A 12,438-nucleotide genomic window follows, 5' to 3' on the forward strand; every position below is an offset into this window, starting at 1 on the left:
ACTGAGATCCCTCCTCTAACGGGACTGAGATCCTTCCTTTTACAGTACTGAGATCCCTCCTCTAATGGTACTGAGATCCTTCCTCTAACAGTAATGAGATCCCTCCTCTAACAGTACTGAGGCCCTCCTCTAACATTACTGAGATCTTTATTCTAACAGTACTGAGATCCCTCCTCTAACAGTACTGAGATCCCTCCTCTAACATTACTGAGATCCCTCTTCTAACAGTACTGAGATCTGTCCTCTAAAAGTACTGAGATCCCTCCTCTAACATTACTGAGATCTCTCTAACATTACTGAGATCCCTCCTCTAATGGTACTGAGATCCATCCTCTAACAGTACTGAGATGCCTCCTCTAACAGTACTGAGATCTCTCTAATAGTACTGAGATCCCCCTCTAACAGTACTGAGATCTCTCCTCTAACAGTACTGAGATCCTTCCTCTAACAGTACTGAGATCCCTCCTCTTACAGTACTGAGATCCCTCCTCTAACAGTACAGAGATCCCTACTCTAACAGTACTGAGATCTTTCCTCTAACATTACTGAGATCCCTCTTCTAATGGTACTGAGATGCCTCCTCTAATGGTACTGAGATGCCTCCTCTAATGGTACTGAGATCTCTCCTTTAACAGTACTGAGATCTCTCCTCTAACAGTACTGAGATCCTTCCTCTAACAGTCCTGAGATCCCTCCTCTAACAGTACTGAGATCCCTCCTCTAACAGTACTGAGATCTCTCCTCTAACAGTACTGAGATACCTCCTCTAACAGTACTGAGATCTCTCCTCTAACAGTACTGAGATCTCTCCTCTAACAGTACTGACATCCCTCGTCTAACAGTACTGAGATCCTTACTCTAACAGTACTGAGATCCCTCCTCTAACGGTACTGAGATCCTTCCTCTAACGGTACTGAGATCCGTCCTCTAAAAGTACTGAGATCCCTCCTCTAATGGTACTGAGATCCCTCCTCTAACAGTACTGAGACGCCCACTGGAGTAAACGCAAAGAGCACTGTGTACATATTCGCAACCTGTACACAAGATCTCCGATAATAGCCCTTGTGCACAACCTTATGGTCATGCAGCATGGCCATCTAGACTGAGACGCTGGTGCCATCTTAACGGTACTGAGATCCCTCCTCTAACAGTACTGAGATGCCTCCTCTAACAGTACTGAGATCTCTCCTCTAACAGTACTGAGATCCCTCCTCTAACAGTACTGAGATCTCTCCTCTAACCGTACTGAGATCTCTCCTCTAACAGTACTGAGATCCCTCCTCTAACGGTACTGAGATCCTTCCTCTAACAGTACTGAGATCCCTCCTATAATGGTACTGAGATCTTTCCTTTAACATTACTGAAATCCCTCTTCTAATGGTACTGAGATCCCTCCTCTAACGGTTCTGAGATGCCACCTCTAATGGTTCTGAGATGCCTCCTCTAACGGTACTGAGATCTCTCCTCTAACGGTACTGAGATCCCTCCTCTAACAGTACTGAGATCTCTCCTCTAACAGTACTGAGATCCCTCCTCTAACAGTACTGAGATCTATCCTCTAACAGTACTGAGATCTCTCCTCTAACAGTACTGAGATGCCTCCTCTAACGGTACTGAGATCCTTCCTCTAACAGTACTGAGATCCCTCCTCTAATGGTACTGAGATCTTTCCTCTAACATTACTGAGATCCCTCTTCTAACGGTACTGAGATCCCTCCTCTAATGGTACTGAGATGCCTCCTCTAACGGTACTGAGATCTCTCCTCTAACGGTACTGAGATCCCTCCTCTAACAGTACTGAGATCCCTCCTCTAACAGTACTGAGATCCCTCCTCTAACAGTACTGAGATCCCTCCTCTAACAGTACTGAGATCCCTCCTCTAACAGTACTGAGATCTCTCCTCTAACAGTACTGAGATCTCTCCTCTAACAGTACTGAGATCTCTCCTCTAACAGTACTGACATCCCTCGTCTAACAGTACTGAGATCCTTACTCTAACAGTACTGAGATCCCTCCTCTAACAGTACTGAGATCCTTCCTCTAACGGTACTGAGATCCCTCCTCTAAAAGTACTGAGATCCCTCCTCTAATGGTACTGAGATCACTCCTCTAACAGTCCTGAGACGCCCACTGGAGTAAACGCAAAGAGCACTGTGTACACATTCGCAACCTGTACACAAGATCTCCGATAATAGCCCTTGTGCACAACCTTATGGTCATGCAGCATGGCCATCTAGACTGAGACGCTGGTGCCATCTTAACGGTACTGAGATCCCTCCTCTAACAGTACTGAGATGCCTCCGCTAACAGTACTGAGATCTATCCTCTAACAGTACTGAGATCCCTCCTCTAACAGTACTGAGATCTCTCCTCTAACCGTACTGAGATCTCTCCTCTAACAGTACTGAGATCCCTCCTCTAACGGTACTGAGATCCTTCCTCTAACAGTACTGAAATCCCTCTTCTAATGGTACTGAGATCCCTCCTCTAACGGTTCTGAGATGCCTCCTCTAACGGTTCTGAGATGCATCCTCTAACAGTACTGAGATCTCTCCTCTAACAGTACTGAGATTACTCCTCTAACAGTACTGAGATCTCTCCTCTAACAGTACCGAGATCCCTCCTCTAATAGTACTGACATCCTTCCTCTAACAGTACTGAGATCCCTCCTCTAACAGTACTGAGATCCCTCCTCTAACAGTACTGAGATGCCTCCTCTAACAGTACTGAGATCTCTCCTCTAACAGTACTGAGATCCCCCCTCTAACAGTACTGAGATCTCTCCTCTAACAGTACTGAGATCTCTCCGCTAACAGTACTGAGATCCCTCCTCTAACGGGACTGAGATCCTTCCTTTAACAGTACTGAGATCCCTCCTCTAATGGTACTGAGATCCTTCCTCTAATAGTACTGAGATCCCTCCTCTAACAGTACTGAGATCCGTCCTCTAATGGTACTGAGATCCCTCCTCTAACAGTACTGAGATCCCTCCTCTCACAGTACTGAGATCTCTCCTCTCACAGTACTGATATCTCTCCTCTAACAGTACTGAGATCCCTCCTCTAACGGGACTGAGATCCTTCCTTTTACAGTACTGAGATCCCTCCTCTAATGGTACTGAGATCCTTCCTCTAACAGTAATGAGATCCCTCCTCTAACAGTACTGAGACCCTCCTCTAACATTACTGAGATCTTTACTCTAACAGTACTGAGATCCCTCCTCTAACAGTACTGAGATCCCTCCTCTAACATTACTGAGATCCCTCCTCTAACAGTACTGAGATCTCTCCTCTAACAGTACTGAGATCCCTCCTCTAACATTACTGAGATCTCTCTAACATTACTGAGATCCCTCCTCTAATGGTACTGAGATCCATTCTCTAACAGTACTGAGATGCCTCCTCTAACAGTACTGAGATCTCTCTAATAGTACTGAGATCCCCCTCTAACAGTACTGAGATCTCTCCTCTAACAGTACTGAGATCCTTCCTCTAGCAGTACTGAGATCCCTCCTCTAACAGTACTGAGATCCCTCCTCTAACAGTACAGAGATCCCTCCTCTAACAGTACTGAGATCTTTCCTCTAACATTACTGAGATCCCTCTTCGAATGGTACTGAGATGCCTCCTCTAATGGTACTGAGATGCCTCCTCTAATGGTACTGAGATCTCTCCTTTAACAGTACTGAGATCTCTCCTCTAACAGTACTGAGATCCTTCCTCTAACAGTACTGAGATCCCTCCTCTAACAGTATTGAGATCCCTCCTCTAACAGTACTGAGATCTCTCCTCTAACAGTACTGAGATACCTCCTCTAACAGTACTGAGATCTCTCCTCTAACAGTACTGAGATCTCTCCTCTAACAGTACTGACATCCCTCGTCTAACAGTACTGAGATCCTTACTCTAACAGTACTGAGATCCCTCCTCTAACGGTACTGAGATCCTTCCTCTAACGGTACTGAGATCCGTCCTCTAAAAGTACTGAGATCCCTCCTCTAATGGTACTGAGATCCCTCCTCTAACAGTACTGAGACGCCCACTGGAGTAAACGCAAAGAGCACTGTGTACACATTCGCAACCTGTACACAAGATCTCCGATAATAGCCCTTGTGCACAACCTTATGGTCATGCAGCCTGGCCATCTAGACTGAGACGCTGGTGCCATCTTAATGGTACTGAGATCCCTCCTCTAACAGTACTGAGATGCCTCCTCTAACAGTACTGAGATCTCTCCTCTAACAGTACTGAGATCCCTCCTCTAACAGTACTGAGATCTGTCCTCTAACCGTACTATCTCTCCTCTAACAGTACTGAGATCCCTCCTCTAACGGTACTGAGATCATTCCTCTAACAGTACTGAGATCCCTCCTATAATGGTACTGAGATCTTTCCTCTAACATTACTGAAATCCCTCTTCTAATGGTACTGAGATCCCTCCTCTAACGGTTCTGAGATGCCTCCTCTAATGGTTCTGAGATGCCTCCTCTAATGGTACTGAGATCTCTCCTCTAACGGTACTGAGATCCCTCCTCTAACAGTACTGAGATCTCTCCTCTAACAGTACTGAGATCCCTCCTCTAACAGTACTGAGATCTATCCTCTAACAGTACTGAGATCTCTCCTCTAACAGTACTGAGATGCCTCCTCTAACGGTACTGAGATCCTTCCTCTAACAGTACTGAAATCCCTCCTCTAATGGTACTGAGATCTTTATTCTAACATTACTGAGATCCCTCTTCTAACGGTACTGAGATCCCTCCTCTAATGGTACTGAGATGCCTCCTCTAACGTACTGAGATCCTTCCTCTAACGGTACTGAGATCCGTCCTCTAAAAGTACTGAGATCCCTCCTCTAATGGTACTGAGATCCCTCCTCTAACAGTACTGAGACGCCCACTGGAGTAAACGCAAAGAGCACTGTGTACATATTCGCAACCTGTACACAAGATCTCCGATAATAGCCCTTGTGCACAACCTTATGGTCATGCAGCATGGCCATCTAGACTGAGACGCTGGTGCCATCTTAACGGTACTGAGATCCCTCCTCTAACAGTACTGAGATGCCTCCTCTAACAGTACTGAGATCTCTCCAATAACAGTACTGAGACCCCTCCTCTAACAGTACTGAGATCTCTCCTCTAACCGTACTGAGATCTCTCCTCTAACAGTACTGAGATCCCTCCACTAACGGTACTGAGATCCTTCCTCTAACAGTACTGAGATCCCTCCTATAATGGTACTGAGATCTTTCCCCTAACATTACTGAAATCCCTCTTCTAATGGTACTGAGATCCCTCCTCTAACGGTTCTGAGATGCCACCTCTAATGGTTCTGAGATGCCTCCTCTAACGGTACTGAGATCTCTCCTCTAACGGTACTGAGATCCCTCCTCTAACGGTACTGAGATCTCTCCTCTAACAGTACTGAGATCCCTCCTCTAACAGTACTGAGATCTATCCTCTAACAGTACTGAGATCTCTCCTCTAACAGTACTGAGATGCCTCCTCTAATGGTACTGAGATTCTTCCTCTAACAGTACTGAGATCCCTCCTCTAATGGTACTGAGATCTTTCCTCTAACATTACTGAGATCCCTCTTCTAACGGTACTGAGATCCCTCCTCTAATGGTACTGAGATGCCTCCTCTAACGGTACTGAGATCTCTCCTCTAACGGTACTGAGATCCCTCCTCTAACAGTACTGAGATCCCTCCTCTAACAGTACTGAGATCCTTCCTCTAACAGTACTGAGATCCCTCCTCTAACAGTACTGAGATCCCTCCTCTAACAGTACTGAGATCTCTCCTCTAACAGTACTGAGATCTCTCCTCTAACAGTACTGAGATCTCTCCTCTAACAGTACTGACATCCCTCGTCTAACAGTACTGAGATCCTTACTCTAACAGTACTGAGATCCCTCCTCTAACGGTACTGAGATCCTTCCTCTAACGGTACTGAGATCCCTCCTCTAAAAGTACTGAGATCCCTCCTCTAATGGTACTGAGATCCCTCCTCTAACAGTCCTGAGACGCCCACTGGAGTAAACGCAAAGAGCACTGTGTACACATTCGCAACCTGTACACAAGATCTCCGATAATAGCCCTTGTGCACAACCTTATGGTCATGCAGCATGGCCATCTAGACTGAGACGCTGGTGCCATCTTAACGGTACTGAGATCCCTCCTCTAACAGTACTGAGATGCCTCCGCTAACAGTACTGAGATCTCTCCTCTAACAGTACTGAGATCCCTCCTCTAACAGTACTGAGATCTCTCCTCTAACCGTACTGAGATCTCTCCTCTAACAGTACTGAGATCCCTCCTCTAACGGTACTGAGATCCTTCCTCTAACAGTACTGAGATCCCTCCTATAATGGTACTGAGATCTTTCCTCTAACATTACTGAAATCCCTCTTCTAATGGTACTGAGATCCCCCCTCTAATGGTTCTGAGATGCCTCCTCTAACGGTTCTGAGATGCATCCTCTAACAGTACTGAGATCTCTCCTCTAACAGTACTGAGATCCCTCCTCTAACAGTACTGAGATCTCTCCTCTAACAGTACCGAGATCCTTTCTCTAATAGTACTGACATCCTTCCTCTAACAGTACTGAGATCCCTCCTCTAACAGTACTGAGATGCCTCCTCTAACAGTACTGAGATCTCTCCTCTAACAGTACTGAGATCCCCCCTCTAACAGTACTGAGATCTCTCCTCTAACAGTACTGAGATCTCTCCGCTAACAGTACTGAGATCCCTCCTCTAACGGGACTGAGATCCTTCCTTTAACAGTACTGAGATCCCTCCTATAATGGTACTGAGATCTTTCCTCTAACATTACTGAAATCCCTCTTCTAATGGTACTGAGATCCCTCCTCTAACGGTTCTGAGATGCCTCCTCTAATGGTTCTGAGATGCCTCCTCTAATGGTACTGAGATCTCTCCTCTAACGGTACTGAGATCCCTCCTCTAACAGTACTGAGATCTCTCCTCTAACAGTACTGAGATCCCTCCTCTAACAGTACTGAGATCTATCCTCTAACAGTACTGAGATCTCTCCTCTAACAGTACTGAGATGCCTCCTCTAACGGTACTGAGATCCTTCCTCTAACAGTACTGAAATCCCTCCTCTAATGGTACTGAGATCTTTATTCTAACATTACTGAGATCCCTCTTCTAACGGTACTGAGATCCCTCCTCTAATGGTACTGAGATGCCTCCTCTAACGTACTGAGATCCTTCCTCTAACGGTACTGAGATCCGTCCTCTAAAAGTACTGAGATCCCTCCTCTAATGGTACTGAGATCCCTCCTCTAACAGTACTGAGACGCCCACTGGAGTAAACGCTAAGAGCACTGTGTACATATTCGCAACCTGTACACAAGATCTCCGATAATAGCCCTTGTGCACAACCTTATGGTCATGCAGCATGGCCATCTAGACTGAGACGCTGGTGCCATCTTAACGGTACTGAGATCCCTCCTCTAACAGTACTGAGATGCCTCCTCTAACAGTACTGAGATCTCTCCAATAACAGTACTGAGATCCCTCCTCTAACAGTACTGAGATCTCTCCTCTAACCGTACTGAGATCTCTCCTCTAACAGTACTGAGATCCCTCCACTAACGGTACTGAGATCCTTCCTCTAACAGTACTGAGATCCCTCCTATAATGGTACTGAGATCTTTCCCCTAACATTACTGAAATCCCTCTTCTAATGGTACTGAGATCCCTCCTCTAACGGTTCTGAGATGCCTCCTCTAATGGTTCTGAGATGCCTCCTCTAATGGTACTGAGATCTCTCCTCTAACGGTACTGAGATCCCTCCTCTAACAGTACTGAGATCTCTCCTCTAACAGTACTGAGATCCCTCCTCTAACAGTACTGAGATCTATCCTCTAACAGTACTGAGATCTCTCCTCTAACAGTACTGAGATGCCTCCTCTAACGGTACTGAGATCCTTCCTCTAACAGTACTGAAATCCCTCCTCTAATGGTACTGAGATCTCTCCTCTAACATTACTGAGATCCCTCTTCTAACGGTACTGAGATCCCTCCTCTAATGGTACTGAGATGCCTCCTCTAACGTACTGAGATCCTTCCTCTAACGGTACTGAGATCCGTCCTCTAAAAGTACTGAGATCCCTCCTCTAATGGTACTGAGATCCCTCCTCTAACAGTACTGAGACGCCCACTGGAGTAAACGCAAAGAGCACTGTGTACATATTCGCAACCTGTACACAAGATCTCCGATAATAGCCCTTGTGCACAACCTTATGGTCATGCAGCATGGCCATCTAGACTGAGACGCTGGTGCCATCTTAACCGTACTGAGATCCCTCCTCTAACAGTACTGAGATGCCTCCTCTAACAGTACTGAGATCTCTCCAATAACAGTACTGAGATCCCTCCTCTAACAGTACTGAGATCTCTCCTCTAACCGTACTGAGATCTCTCCTCTAACAGTACTGAGATCCCTCCACTAACGGTACTGAGATCCTTCCTCTAACAGTACTGAGATCCCTCCTATAATGGTACTGAGATCTTTCCCCTAACATTACTGAAATCCCTCTTCTAATGGTACTGAGATCCCTCCTCTAACGGTTCTGAGATGCCACCTCTAATGGTTCTGAGATGCCTCCTCTAACGGTACTGAGATCTCTCCTCTAACGGTACTGAGATCCCTCCTCTAACAGTACTGAGATCTCTCCTCTAACAGTACTGAGATCCCTCCTCTAACAGTACTGAGATCTATCCTCTAACAGTACTGAGATCTCTCCTCTAACAGTACTGAGATGCCTCCTCTAATGGTACTGAGATTCTTCCTCTAACAGTACTGAGATCCCTCCTCTAATGGTACTGAGATCTTTCCTCTAACATTACTGAGATCCCTCTTCTAACAGTACTGAGATCCCTCCTCTAATGGTACTGAGATGCCTCCTCTAACGGTACTGAGATCTCTCCTCTAACGGTACTGAGATCCCTCCTCTAACAGTACTGAGATCCCTCCTCTAACAGTACTGAGATCCTTCCTCTAACAGTACTGAGATCCCTCCTCTAACAGTACTGAGATCCCTCCTCTAACAGTACTGAGATCTCTCCTCTAACAGTACTGAGATCTCTCCTCTAACAGTACTGAGATCTCTCCTCTAACAGTACTGACATCCCTCGTCTAACAGTACTGAGATCCTTACTCTAACAGTACTGAGATCCCTCCTCTAACGGTACTGAGATCCTTCCTCTAACGGTACTGAGATCCCTCCTCTAAAAGTACTGAGATCCCTCCTCTAATGGTACTGAGATCCCTCCTCTAACAGTCCTGAGACGCCCACTGGAGTAAACGCAAAGAGCACTGTGTACACATTCGCAACCTGTACACAAGATCTCCGATAATAGCCCTTGTGCACAACCTTATGGTCATGCAGCATGGCCATCTAGACTGAGACGCTGGTGCCATCTTAACGGTACTGAGATCCCTCCTCTAACAGTACTGAGATGCCTCCGCTAACAGTACTGAGATCTCTCCTCTAACAGTACTGAGATCCCTCCTCTAACAGTACTGAGATCTCTGCTCTAACCGTACTGAGATCTCTCCTCTAACAGTACTGAGATCCCTCCTCTAACGGTACTGAGATCCTTCCTCTAACAGTACTGAGATCCCTCCTATAATGGTACTGAGATCTTTCCTCTAACATTACTGAAATCCCTCTTCTAATGGTACTGAGATCCCCCCTCTAACGGTTCTGAGATGCCTCCTCTAACGGTTCTGAGATGCATCCTCTAACAGTACTGAGATCTCTCCTCTAACAGTACTGAGATCCCTCCTCTAACAGTACTGAGATCTCTCCTCTAACAGTACCGAGATCCTTTCTCTAATAGTACTGACATCCTTCCTCTAACAGTACTGAGATCCCTCCTCTAACAGTACTGAGATCCCTCCTCTAACAGTACTGAGATGTCTCCTCTAACAGTACTGAGATCTCTCCTCTAACAGTACTGAGATCCCCCCTCTAACAGTACTGAGATCTCTCCTCTAACAGTACTGAGATCTCTCCGCTAACAGTACTGAGATCCCTCCTCTAACGGGACTGAGATCCTTCCTTTAACAGTACTGAGATCCCTCCTATAATGGTACTGAGATCCTTCCTCTAACAGTACTGAGATCCCTCCTCTAACAGTACTGAGATCCGTCCTCTAATGGTACTGAGATCCCTCCTCTAACAGTACTGAGATCGCTCCTCTCACAGTACTGAGATCTCTCCTCTCACAGTACTGATATCTCTCCTCTAACAGTACTGAGATCCCTCCTCTAACGGGACTGAGATCCTTCCTTTTACAGTACTGAGATCCCTCCTCTAATGGTACTGAGATCCTTCCTCTAACAGTAATGAGATCCCTCCTCTAACAGTACTGAGACCCTCCTCTAACATTACTGAGATCTTTACTTTAACAGTACTGAGATCCCTCCTCTAACAGTACTGAGATCCCTCCTCTAACATTACTGAGATCCCTTCTCTAACAGTACTGAGATCTATCCTCTAACAGTAGTGAGATCCCTCCTCTAACATTACTGAGATCTCTCTAACATTACTGAGATCCCTCCTCTAATGGTACTGAGATCCATCCTCTAACAGTACTGAGATGCCTCCTCTAACAGTACTGAGATCTCTCTAATAGTACTGAGATCCCCCTCTAACAGTACTGAGATCTCTCCTCTAACAGTACTGAGATCCTTCCTCTAACAGTACTGAGATCCCTCCTCTAACAGTACTGAGATCCCTCCTCTAACAGTACAGAGATCCCTCCTCTAACAGTACTGAGATCTTTCCTCTAACATTACTGAGATCCCTCTTCTAATGGTACTGAGATGCCTCCTCTAATGGTACTGAGATGCCTCCTCTAATGGTACTGAGATCTCTCCTTTAACAGTACTGAGATCTCTCCTCTAACAGTACTGAGATCCTTCCTCTAACAGTACTGAGATCCCTCCTCTAACAGTATTGAGATCCCTCCTCTAACAGTACTGAGATCTCTCCTCTAACAGTACTGAGATACCTCCTCTAACAGTACTGAGATCTCTCCTCTAACAGTACTGAGATCTCTCCTCTAACAGTACTGACATCCCTCGTCTAACAGTACTGAGATCCTTACTCTAACAGTACTGAGATCCCTCCTCTAACGGTACTGAGATCCTTCCTCTAACGGTACTGAGATCCGTCCTCTAAAAGTACTGAGATCCCTCCTCTAATGGTACTGAGATCTCTCCTCTAACAGTACTGAGAGGCCCACTGGAGTAAACGCAAAGAGCACTGTGTACACATTCGCAACCTGTACACAAGATCTCCGATAATAGCCCTTGTGCACAACCTTATGGTCATGCAGCATGGCCATCTAGACTGAGACGCTGGTGCCATCTTAACGGTACTTAGATCCCTCCTCTAACAGTACTGAGATGCCTCCTCTAACAGTACTGAGATCTCTCCTCTAACAGTACTGAGATCCCTCCTCTAACAGTACTGAGATCTCTCCTCTAACAGTACTGAGATCCCTCCTCTAACGGTACTGAGATCATTCCTCTAACAGTACTGAGATCCCTCCTATAATGGTACTGAGATCTTTCCTCTAACATTACTGAAATCCCTCTTCTAATGGTACTGAGATCCCTCCTCTAACAGTTCTGAGATGCCTCCTCTAATGGTTCTGAGATGCCTCCTCTAACGGTACTGAGATCTCTCCTCTAACGGTACTGAGATCCCTCCTCTAACAGTACTGAGATCTCTCCTCTAACAGTACTTAGATCCCTCCTCTAACAGTACTGAGATCTATCCTCTAACAGTACTGAGATCTCTCCTCTAACAGTACTGAGATGCCTCCTCTAACGGTACTGAGATCCTTCCTCTAACGGTACTGAGATCCGTCCTCTAAAAGTACTGAGATCCCTCCTCTAATGGTACTGAGATCCCTCCTCTAACAGTACTGAGACGCCCACTGGAGTAAACGCAAAGAGCACTGTGTACACATTCGCAACCTGTACACAAGATCTCCGATAATAGCCCTTGTGCACAACCTTATGGTCATGCAGCATGGCCATCTAGACTGAGATGCTGGTGCCATCTTAATGGTACTGAGATCCCTCCTCTAACAGTACTGAGATGCCTCCTCTAACAGTACTGAGATCTCTCCTCTAACAGTACTGAGATCCCTCCTCTAACAGTACTGAGATCTCTCCTCTAACCGTACTATCTCTCCTCTAACAGTACTGAGATCCCTCCTCTAACGGTACTGAGATCATTCCTCTAACAGTACTGAGATCCCTCCTATAATGGTACTGAGATCATTCCTCTAACATTACTGAAATCCCTCTTCTAATGGTACTGAGATCCCTCCTCTAACGGTTCTGAGATGCCTCCTCTAATGGTTCTGAGATGCCTCCTCTAAC

The sequence above is a fragment of the Taudactylus pleione genome, unplaced genomic scaffold, assembly GCF_031769625.1.
Source record: "Taudactylus pleione unplaced genomic scaffold, aTauple2 ptg000215l, whole genome shotgun sequence".
NCBI classification, from domain to species: Eukaryota; Metazoa; Chordata; class Amphibia; order Anura; family Myobatrachidae; genus Taudactylus; species Taudactylus pleione.